At 44.1% G+C, this 12,152-nt stretch overlaps 1 protein-coding gene across 1 annotated transcript in view; it reads left to right on the forward strand.

Moving 5' to 3' along the window:
* Window positions 1-12,152, forward strand: part of CSMD3 (CUB and Sushi multiple domains 3) — a 3,006,114-nt gene that overhangs the window by 2,085,885 nt on the left and 908,077 nt on the right. The window lies entirely within an intron of this gene.

A 12,152-nucleotide genomic window follows, 5' to 3' on the forward strand; every position in this document is an offset into this window, starting at 1 on the left:
AAAAATGAAATTGAACACACATCATATACCTTTAAGTCATACCTTAAAGTGCATCAATAAAATTGTTATTTAGATGATGGCTTCCGCAGGAATGCCGTGACTTACCCAAAGCTGGCGAAGTGGGTAAAGAGCTTTGCTAAAGGCAATTGTTGATGAGAATGCTTTAAAGAACTGTGCAGTAGTCCTTAAGCGACTTCGATGGAGCTCATACGATATTGTACAAATGTGCCGATTCATGTGCATTATGTTTACCTTCAGAAATATGCGACGTTCCTAATGTGAATGTTATGCACACTCTGTACCTCACACTTCTTACCTTCTAAACCCATTCTTACTGTGCTTCTCATGATTGACTGTGCCTATGATGTGTAATTAACGATGCCACGCGTAGTTTATTTCCTTTTAGGCGTTTTCAAACTGTCCTGCTGTTTGTATTATGCATTCAAAAATCAATTACGACTATTTGGAAAAAATGGTATTGAAATAAGGAAAGGAGTTTGTGGAGCCAAGCTCTAAACATAAACTGAGCAAGAACAATACATAATCCATATATATATATATATATATATATATATATATATATATATATATATATATATATATCAATCACCAAATGCCCTCAGCATTTGCCACAGCACTGCGAGGATGGCCACACAGTGCTGTGGCAAATGCTGAGGGCATTTGGTGATTGATATATATATATATATAGCCTTTTTCTCAACGACCACCGAATTCAGGGCGGGTGCTATTGTTCGTGAAACGTGGGTGAGAACTTGTTTGTTACACCACAACTTGCAAACAGAGGTATGGAGCACTAACGTGGTTCTGAAATCATTATTGTGATTTCCTTTGCGGACGCGTTTCAGTACAAAACCTTCTTCAGTGCTTGGAAAACAAAATAGCTTGCTGCACAGGGATTGGTTTCAGTACTATATTCACCCTTGTCATTGGTGTGTTACTGGCCAATGGGAGGACTGTGATTGCATTGCTTGTTGTATTATGGCTGCCGTTTTGGTCCGATATCACAGCCGCCTCCGCAATCATTTAAATGTTATTATTGGTCACAATGCCCCGTATAACTTCTTTCTCCCAGACGGGCTCAGTCGGAAGATGGCTGTGGTACTTCACATCCACTGCTGGCCAATTAATACTGTCCCGCCATGCAATAATGCCCTGCATGGGTTACCATAATGCCCCTCATTGAGGGAAACAGCCTCCGTGTGCCTTCTGATGACCCCTTGCCACAGCCGCTGGATGATACAACACGATGTGCCCGCAGGCATCAGGCAAATGTCTAGGCATCTTTAATTGTGCATAACTTACGATCTTCAATGGTCGGCAGGAAAATCTGTCAGCAGCGGTTCTGGCGGTCAACCAATTAATTCCTTAGCCTTTTTCTCCCCAACCACCACCGAACGTAGGGCAGGTGCTATTATCAGTGAAACGAGGGTGAGAATGTGTTTGTTACACAGCAATTTGCAAACAGAGGTACGGAATACTCATGTGGTTGTGAAAATCCTTATTGGGATTTCCTTCGCAGACGCGTTTCAGCGTAAAGCCTTATTCAGGGCTTGGAAAACAAAATAGCTTGCTGCACAGGGATTGGCATATATCCACGCTTGTCATTGGTGTGTTACTGGCCAATGGGAGGACTGTGATGGCATTGCTTGTTGTATAACGGCCACCATTCTGCTCCGATATTGCAGTCTCCTGCGCAATCATCCGAATGTTAGTATTGGTCACAATGCCCCTTATAACTTCTTTCTCCCCGTTGGGCTCAGTCAGAAGATGGCTTTGGTACTTCACATTCACTATATTACAAACTGACCACTAGGTTATAAGGGCCAGATCTTTAATGGTATTTTGAGGTCAAAAAGCATGCACAGCACAGAAACACAAAGATTTTGACCACATTTTTGCTATTTACAAAGGAACTTTTACATGTTAAAAAATTATTCCCGACTAGTAAAAGGGCTTTTGCATCCCTGTCGAACCGCAAATAGTAGGGGTGTGATAGGAGCTTCCCAGTCCTATTTGGTATGTAGAGAGAAATGTCTCAGTGGCTTGTAAATGTGACTGAAATTATGGTCTCGAACTATCCCATTGATACCAATATCTCAAAAAAGATGGTATCTGATTCACAAAGGTTAAGCTGCCCCTGTGGCTAAGTATCAATCTATGACTGGCGCAGGTTTATAACTTCACCAAGGACTATATATTTAACTAATTGCTTTGATACCACTTAAAGGGTCTTAGTTAGATTATGATTACTTTCCTGGTAGCATTAGGTAAGAGAAAAAAGGCTGAAGGCGTTATGAAAAAGAGCACCAATGAGATCGAAATGCAAGTGAATTAGAACATGTCTTGTCTCTTTTTTGTCAGATTCTGTTTCCAGAGTCAGCATTCATTAACAAATGATATGTTTCTTGGAAAAATTCTGAAATAAGCTAGGCCACCTTGACATTTGTCGCTCAATTAATTTGAAGATATTCAAGAGGCTGTGATTGTGGACTATTCATGGCATGGAGAAGCAGACATTTGTTATCCACTGAAAACGTAAGAAATAATGGGGACTATGGTAAAAATATTTGAAAAAACAAAGGTCTTTCATTAAAACTAATGACAGTCTGCCTCTTTAACTGCAGTTTGCAAAAAGGTCAATCTGAAGGGATTTTCAATTATAGTGAGATTCTCTGATGCAGCCTCTGCTGTAGACAGTAGAGTGATTTGCATTAAAGCCACCACTGGTGAAGAAGAGGACCAAAAGAGACATAATTATAGGGAAGTAGGAAAAAGAAGTAAGCCGAGTCATTTAACTCTTATACTAGTGCTAAAACAAACACAATGTGTTCCCAATTTAGCACTAGTGTTTATTGCAGTTCTTAATTTGTAAATCAATGAGAGCAGATGCCCAAAGCTCTGCTCAGAAGCCGCAGCCTGCACAAGTGAGCTGAATACCAGAGCTGCATAGTCTGAAATCAACCTCATGCCTCCTGGATCGACTTCCAGACACCCCCTGCCCCTTTATCTCACTTTTGCAGTTCCTGCTTTCTCCCTTGGTTACGGTTTTCCTGTCTTTCTCTTCCTCCGTCTTTCTGCTTTGTGTGATTTTCCCTTTCTAGCTTGCAGGAAATATCTGATGCATAAAAATATGAGCCAGGTACCAAAAATAACTACCAGCTCAAATTAAGCACTGGCTTAATCAGTAATTGAGCACAACTAGTGCACACCCCAGTGCCGCCTGAAGGCCAACTTCCACAAAAACCTTGGCCTGCCTCTATAATCGCATCTCTATGAATAGTGAACACTCTAGAATCATAGAATATCTGAAAACCCTCATGAGTCCATTTAATGCTTTAAAGGCATACCAATTGACGCGGCTTTCGAGCACCTCCTAACTCATATACTCACTTCTGTTACCTGACACAGATGCACAGTCTAGTAATTCCCCCATTTGCATAGGGCCATACCCTTTTAAAACAGGAGGATTTATTGCATGGGAGGAAAAGGAATGGTTGTGCAATAGGATTACAAAGGAGAAGTGTAGGCACATGCAGTGCCTTTTGTAAAAGTGAAATGCCACAAGGTTAAAAAAAAAAAAACCAGATACAGATGCACACTGGCCCCTGAGCAAGCGACCCTGCATGTATTTGATTGTTAATTAATTCAGGGCAGGAAGGGTGTAAATAAGAGTAACAGTACGCTGCAGAATCACAAGAAAGTTGGCCGAGTACCACAAACCAGAAGCTGTTTGCACAACAGAGGCATCTGATTCTTAACAATTAAACAGCATGAGTTGTTACAATTGACATATTTACTGTTGGACGTGGCCCTTTCTGCTGGGTCATAAGCAGACTTTTTTCCTTCACCCTTCTGTTTATTTAAAACATATTTGTTGGTTTCTAGGACTCTGCTCATTTTATCACTCCTAACCAGTGCTAAAGCACTTGTGCTCTACCCATAAAATGTGGTAGAATCGTCTCATAGCCAACTGGCATATTTAATTTACTTGTAAGTCCCTAGAAAGTCACATCACTTGTGCCCTGGGCCTATCAATTAACCCTTTTGCTGCTGGGCCTTTTCCACCCCTGTGCTAAGCCTTTTGTGTGCTATTTGGAGTTGTTCAAACTAAGGCCCCTGTAACTTTTGTTACCACATAAGTTATCTGTGCCAGCATCATGGGGACTTTAAAGGTACCCAGGGGTTGTTAATTTCCCTGGAGGGGACACAGGAGTTAGCCAAAATACAGCTACATTTTTTTTGGGGGGGGGATGGGAAAAAAGAAGAAAGCGTCTATTTTTTCCCTGCAAATATTATAAACAAAGGGTTAGCTGTGCTGAAATCACCATCTTTCCAGCTTTCTGGGACTGACATCCGTTTGTCAGAAAACCAACATTTTTTACACAGTGTTGGCATTTTACTGGGACATAACCTATTTTTGCTATTTATTGTGCTTTCAACCTCCTTTCAATAAGAGGTAGAAAAGGGTATGAAAGCATTAATGGATCCTGCAAAGCTATACATTAAAATAATGTAGATAACATTCTGAATTCGCCAAGGGGTCATTTGTGTAGATCCTTCAAGGTTTTTTCATAGAGACGAACAGTTGAAAATAAGAAAAAAATAAAATGAGTTGAAAAAAACAGCAATTTTTGCTAACGTTTTCACCTGTAACTTCTTTTAAGTATGACAGATTCTTGAAAGCAATATACTTTACTTCCTCTGGACACGCCTGGCTGTGGGGATATCAAGAACTTGTAGGTTCACCAAGAACCCGAGGAACCCAGAGCCAATAACTGAGCTGCATCTTGCAATGTTTTTCCATTTTTGTACCGGGTATATAGCAATTCATATGGTAAACTTGGCACTTGGAGAACCCTCAGATTATTGCGACACGCTCTATTTTCAAAGTCTGCCAATTTCCACTGAGTATCCTCTTTTATCCCCTGTAATGCATCTGCTGCTCCTTTCTGCTGCTCAACCATGTCTTCTAAGTTTGAAATACGGGTCTCAGCCTCGTTGAACCTGGATGCGGAGTCTGTTTGTGATTTCGCGATGCGCCAAACCGAGCTCTGAAGCTTACGGCATAGAGTTTGAACCCTCTGACTCTCTGCCCTTGTCTTATTGCGAAGGGACATTATAGATTCATAAATCAGGGCTAAAGATATGTCCGCATCCGCGACCTCTGAAGGACCCTCTAAGGATTAATGTAAGTTCCCATCTTCAACTCTGCTAACTGTGTGTTTCCCAGAATTTCTTCGAATAGTAGATGGGCTTCCTTCAACTATGTCAATGGAGTCGTCCATACAGACACTACTGGCTGGACTCCCCCCTTCCATGCTCATATGCTGGGCATATTGCATAACTAAATCCTCGCAAGAAGAGGGTAATGGGGTTTCTGACATTGAATAAAAGTCACCGGAATTCGCATCGTTTTGCAAAAGTTGGGGCTCCCCCTCCACAATTTCCTGATAACAAGGGTACAATATTCTCATTCGGAGCCTCTGCCCCCTTTTGTTGGTTCCTTTGTGCATTTTCAGTATTTCTAGTGTTGTTTAAGGAGGCAGTCTCATCCACATTCAGCCCTGCCACTGCTTTTGCGAGTACCCCTTTAACTTTGTCTTTCCCTTGTGCAGATATGAAAATTGCAGGTATGGTTTTAGTCTTCTCTGCCCCCCCTTTTGGTTTAACAATGTCCGGAGGACCTTTAGAATTTTTACCACTTGCCTGTGAGGGGGTAATCGCGCTTCCGCACACCTCGGGGGAGGGGCACCATTCTCCGCTTGTTCCTCCTGAATCCGTGGCTTTCCCTTTGTTCCCTTGGGCGGCATAATGATGGTTTGCACTCCCGTTCACCAGTTCACAACCGTTGCCTTCCCTGTGTCGTTGCTGCTTTCTCCCCAGCCGGTGAAATCAATTAGCACGGTTCTCTGCGGCTGACAGCGCCGCCGAAGTAAAGGCTGAATGGAAGGTGCTGTATACGCTGTACTTTCCTTCTCCCCTACTGCGTCGGTAACTAACGCGGCTCTCCACAGCTGATCGAGCCGGCAAGGTGAAGGGAGCGAGGGCGTCGGCGTACACAGGTGCTTGTATGCCGCTCCAGAGCCTGCACGACGCTGACACTCGGTCCACCGTTTATTGAGCAGCTGTACTTCTCCGCACCAGCTGGTCTTTGCTCCGCGTCTCTCCCAACGATATTCAGTGAGCCTGCAGGTATGGGGCAGTCAGCTTACACGTCCACTAGCGTGGGCGCCATCTAACCCTTTTGACAGGGGAAAATCTTTCTTTTCATATATTTGGGGCCCGATGTAGGTCACCAAATACCGGTCGGTAACGGCCGAATTCGGCCGTTACCGACCAGTATTTGGTGATTGAGATGTAGGGGCCATTACTTTACAGAATCGGTAAATTTACAGAATCGGTAAATTTACCGATTCTGTAACAAACCGAATCGGTAATTTTACCGATTCGGTAAATCCCAGATGTAGGTAGCACTGTTTACAGTGCTACAGGCCTTCAGAATTCGGTATTTTATCACCCAATACAATTGGGTAGTAAACTACCGAATTCAGGTGTACATGCACATCTGTGCATGTACACCTGTGCCATGTGACACACAGACATGTCTAAGGGCATGTCTGTGTGTCACATGGCACACAAGCCTGGAATTGGGGTGCTACAGGGTGTCAAAGTGACACCCCGTTCACCCTTGCAGGATTCGGTATTTCCCATAAATTCCTATGGGCTTCAAGGCCCATAGGAATCAATGTAAATACCGAATCGTACAGAATCGGTAATTTATTACCTACATCTGCCTGCTTCCGATTTACCGAGTCTTAAATACCAAATCGGTATGATTCGGTATTTAGGAGTCGGTAAATTGGAATTACCTACTTCGGGCCCTTAATCTCCCCCCCCTAAGTAGGCCTTGTAGCCTACAAGGTTGAGATAATAGTTTTTAAAAGTTAGACACCTAGAAATTTAATATTGGCATGTCCTGACAGTGGCAAGCCCCCAAAAGCTATATTTACAGTAAAAGAACCTTGCAGTCCTCAGAAGAAAACTAAAAAGGAAATTAATACAATAATTTTGTCATGTTGGGTTTTGGACAACCCAGAGAAATAATGTAACCACTAACTTTAATACTTTTTTTTGAAAGTCCAAATAAATGGTAATCCATTTTTTAATAGATATTTACAAAAAGAGACTTTTAGAAAGTCACCTTTTTAATGACTGATGCTCCTGGAATCTAATTAGCATCAGCTGTCCAGCAGCTGCTTGTCAGTGCTCGACCTCAAGGAGGTGTTAAACCCAATCCCAGAGCAGGACAGTGACTTAGGTTTTGAGAGGATGGGCTAGGTGTTGGCCAAATGATCCATATCTTACCTAAAGGGGTAGCTTGGAAGGTTTAAGAAATGTCAAAAACTAGAAAGAGGCATATATGAGGCCTGCTCATTCACAGTTTACTGTAAGGAGAGACCTGGGAGGGGGTATGTTAGACTTGACATCTTTGACGTGGCTTCCCCTGACTTTTTTGCCTCTACAGCCTTTATTTTTGATGCTGTGCTGCATTTCGTTTTTGTTGGCTTAGATCCTTTGGCCACTGTACCCCTGGTGATCAATGTCAAAGTGCAAGTCATCTCTTTGTACATTGTTATTACATTTAGTACTCCCTGATTGGCATATTTGATATACTGGGAAGTCCCTTGTAAAGTGCACTGAGTGTGCCAGGGACTGTAAATCAAATGCTACTAGTGGGCCTGCAGCACCGATTGTGCCACCCACATGAGTAGCTCTGAAAAGGTATCTCAGACCTGCCACTGCAGTGTCAGTGCGCAGTTTTAAACTGCCATGTCACCCTGGCAATTGCACCCACTTGCCAGTTCCTAACCTTCCCTTTTCTTACATGTAATGCACCCCTGTAGTAGGCTCAAGGTACTTCCAGGGGCAGGGTGCAGTGTATGTAAAAGGTAGGACATGTACTGGTGTGTGTGACATGCCCTGATAGTGAATTACTGCCAATTTTGTTTTTCACTATTAAAAGGCTATCTGCCCCTTAGGATAGAATAGGAGATACTTTGTAACATCTTACAAGTAAAACTTTCTTTGGGACAAGATACAAAAATAAAGTTTAGGTTCTCTGAACTCAGAATTTAATAACACATCTTTTAGTAAAAATGTTTTTCAAATTAAGTGTTTGAAAATGCCACTTTTAGAAAGTGGCCATTTTCTCGTTTAACCATTCTGCCTGTTTGTGGAATGACTGTCTGGTTTTGGAGAGACATAGGCTGGGGATGTACATTCATTGAAGACAGCCACTGGGGGAGTGACCTTGGTTAAATTAAGAGTAGTGGGATGAGATCTCCTTGCACCTGAATAGGGCATGTCTCACTTGCACAATGCTGTCTCCACTCCCTTGGGACACATACTGCACCAGTGAGGACAGAACTGGTTTGGACTGGGCTCAGAGACCGTCGCACAAAGAGAACAAATACATTTTGGGGAATGAGTATAACAGCTGAAACTCCAGATGTTTAGATTACTTCTGGATTCAAGAGGAACCTTTGCCAAGGAGAAGAGCTGGAGAGCTGTGAGGAGGAGTACTGCCCCTTTGCTGTATGTTGTGTGGGGTTGGCATGCAGCTGCTGCTTCTGGAAACGACAAAAACTGAACGTTTGCTGTGAACCTGCTTGAAGAAGAATCTCCAAGGGTCTGTGTGGGCTGGCGTCTTGTTCTGAAGTCTCAGGACAGAAAGACTTCACCCGAAGCTCCCATTAATTCTATTGCTGAGAGTTCTGACCTGCCAGGAGGTGCCTATTCCAGTTTTGGGCCTCTGGAGGTTTTTCATGCTGTTGGAGTCTGGATGCAACTTGAAAGAAGCAAGAAAACCTATCTCCAAAGCTGTCAGCAAATGCCACTGTGGCGCCGTGACCTGCATTGAGGCCAGGGGCACCACTTGTGAATTGCATGTCGCACTGCCCATCCTGCACCGCAGCTCCGACGCTTTTTGACACCTGCAGTTATTTGCATAGCCCGACACTAGTGCTCACACCGACTCTGTCATCACCACCGCCTGCATCCTGTTATTGCAGTGCTGATAACTGCCAAAGGTGACTCAACGAACTTGCAGACATTTGAACCGGAACTAACTCCTCACCGCTGATGCAACCGACTTTCCCTGTCCTGGATTCGACACGTCACGTCCTCTGGACATGATGCCATGCCTGCCCTGTGGCAGCTAGGGAGCCGGCCTTGACCTCTGCACTGATGTGTCACCTCCATGACACCGTGCATTTTCATGGACTTCGTTATCCAAAGGTAGTGTTTATTTGGGGGTACGTGTGACTCCATGCCAGACACTGCGCACCTCACGGTCAATACCATACTTTGGATTTATTGCTGTCATGACGTTGTAATAGCCCTCGGTGGAGCTATTTGATTTTTGCAAGCTTTATTTTTGCAATACCTATTCTAAAGTCATATCTTATTACCTGTATATTGGATTTGTTGTTGTTTTGGTCTTGTTGAGTTTAGATAAAGAGATTTTCTAAACTGGTGTGGTGTCCAATTGTGGTGTTATCGTTTTATTACTGTGTGTTTTGAGTACAAATACTTTACACATTGCCTTTGGGATGAGCCTGTCTGCATGTGCCATGCTACCAAGGGAGTGAGCAGGGGTTATATAAACTGTGTATCCCCCTTACCCTGGCTAGTAGCAAGGGTCCTTATTTGGACAACGGTACCTACCTCTGCCAACAAGAGACCCCCATTTCTAACAGGACACAACTTTGATCCCAGGCCACATGGTAGCAAGCATAGCTCCATTCCACTGGGAAGGGGAGATTGTTCTAGAACCTGTTTGGAGTAATTTAAGGAAGAGTGGCCTGCTTATTTCCCTAAATGCGCCCCTTATGGGCAAACAGTCACCCCCCAAGGAAGAAGGTCTGTGCCATCTTGGATTCCCCCTAGAATAGTGCATTCTGGGCCAGATTGCAACAAGGCAAACAGGATATAAAGTTAAGTGAGTAAGGTTGCCTGTGAAGCTTTTTCCCATACCACTAAACTTTGCAAACAAATCGCATCACCAACTTTTCAGAACACTTTCTGAACACAAGAAGGACTACACTTGCTGTCTGAGACCTTCAGGGAGACCTGAAGGGCTGGACCTGCTCCTACATATGCTCAAGCCAAAGAAGTGGACTGCAGGGTTTAGCTGGCTGACCTGTGTAGCTACAGGGACATCCAGAACTGCCGAGTGACAAGTTACAACTGGAAGAAGGCTGGACCCTTCTGGTGTCATCTGCTGGAGTGAGTCCTGACCCCTAATTGCTGTCCTTGAGGTCATGGGAGCCTTAGATTTGCCCAAAAGGACATATTTTGAAATCTCAGAAAATGTGGTCTTAGAAACATTTTGGAATTCCTGACCTATGTAGGACTGGCACCAACCACCCATGTCAACTTCCATTTCTGAGGCTAAGTCTAAAAATGTAATCTTTGACAAGGAGGAACCTGCTTGGCTTATTTACAGTCTCCCTGAAATTGTGACTTAGGCCCTGTCACACTCGATCAATACTTTTGATTTGTGCTTTACTTTTCGTTGGTGATTTTTCTTTTATAAATTAATATCTCTGGATTTTTATCATTTTGCTGTCATTTCACTCTTGGATCCCAGCATCGTGTAGGATGCAATGGCAGACCGTGTGGAAGGCGGCTGACAGGTCCAGGAGTATGAGGGCTGCGGTTTCTCCGTTGTCTAGCAGGGCCCTGATGTCATCCGTGGCGGCGATGAGGGCAGTTTCGGTGCTGTGGTTGCTGCGGAACCCGGACTGGGATGGGTCCAGAATGCTGCTCTCCTCGAGGTAGCGGGTCAGCTGTTTGTTTACGGCCTTCTCGATGACCTTCGCTGGGAAGGGGAGCAGGGAGATGAGCCGGAAGTTCTTGAGGTCCTTGGGGTCAGCCTTGGGTTTTTTGAGTAAGGCGTTGATTTTGGCATGCTTCCAGTTCTCCGGGAATGTTGCTGTCTCAAAGGAGTTGTTGATGGCTTTCTAGAGGTAGGGTGCGATGGTGGTGCTGGCTTTGTTGAAGATGTGGTTTGCACATGGGTCTTACGGAGATCCGGAGTGGATGGTGTTTATGAATTTGATGGTGTCCTTGTCGTTTATGTTGGTCCAGGAGAGCAGGGGGTCATGTGGATGGTGGTCGGGGCGGAGGTCTCAGTGGTTGTCTGTGAGGTCATGGCGTTGAAGCTGTCTTGGATGTCTGCAATCTTGCGATGGAAGAAGGTGGCAAGCGAGTCGCACAGGTCTTGTGAAGGTGGGATGTTGTTGGTGTTGGAGCTGGGGTTGGAGAGTTCCTTCACGATGTTGTAGAGCTGGTGTCATTGTTGTTCTCAAGGTGGAAGTTCAGGTCCCCGAGGAGGATGTAGTCCGTGAAGGGGAGGGCGTGTGTTCTGACGAAGTAATGATGGAGTCGTCGAATTGTGGTCGGGGTTCGGTGGTCTGTAGACAAGGGTTCCTCTAAGGATGGTGTTGGGATCGATGTGGATCTGGAAGTGCAGGTGTTCAGCGGTGCTGATGGTGTCGTCAGTGTTGGTTGAGACTCTGAGAGTGTTCCTGTGGACGATGGCGATTCCTCTTCCTACCCCCTTGTTGCGGTCCCTGCGGGAGATCTTGTAGCCGTCCGGGATGGCTATGGCAATGTCGGGTGCCAAGGAGGGCAACACTAATATATTCCTCTTCAAAGAGCTCATCTAATGATGAGTTCCATTTATTATATATCTTCCTTTTGAGAACATTGGACTTCTCTCTCAATATTCAAATGGAGGACTCCAAATCGAGGCATTGCGTGTTCTTATTGCAGTCTCTGTAGAAACATGATGTACTACTCCTAAACTGCCCTGAAGAATGCCCAAGTTGGGACGAAACGCGTCGGCTGTACTGTTTTTTGTACTTCACAACAGCATAAAGAAATCAAAACTGAGGAGCCTTTTTCTCATGTTATCATTTGGATTTGAATTAGTATTACTGTGGGTATTCTGTGGTGCACCTGTGCTTTTGTTTGTGTTATTGTAATCACTTTATTGACCAGAATTATTGATGAACATTGCAACACTTATAATAATAATAAGTGTATTTAAATATGATTATGAATAC

The sequence above is a fragment of the Lissotriton helveticus genome, chromosome 4_1, assembly GCF_964261635.1.
Source record: "Lissotriton helveticus chromosome 4_1, aLisHel1.1, whole genome shotgun sequence".
Lineage (NCBI taxonomy): Eukaryota > Metazoa > Chordata > Amphibia > Caudata > Salamandridae > Lissotriton > Lissotriton helveticus.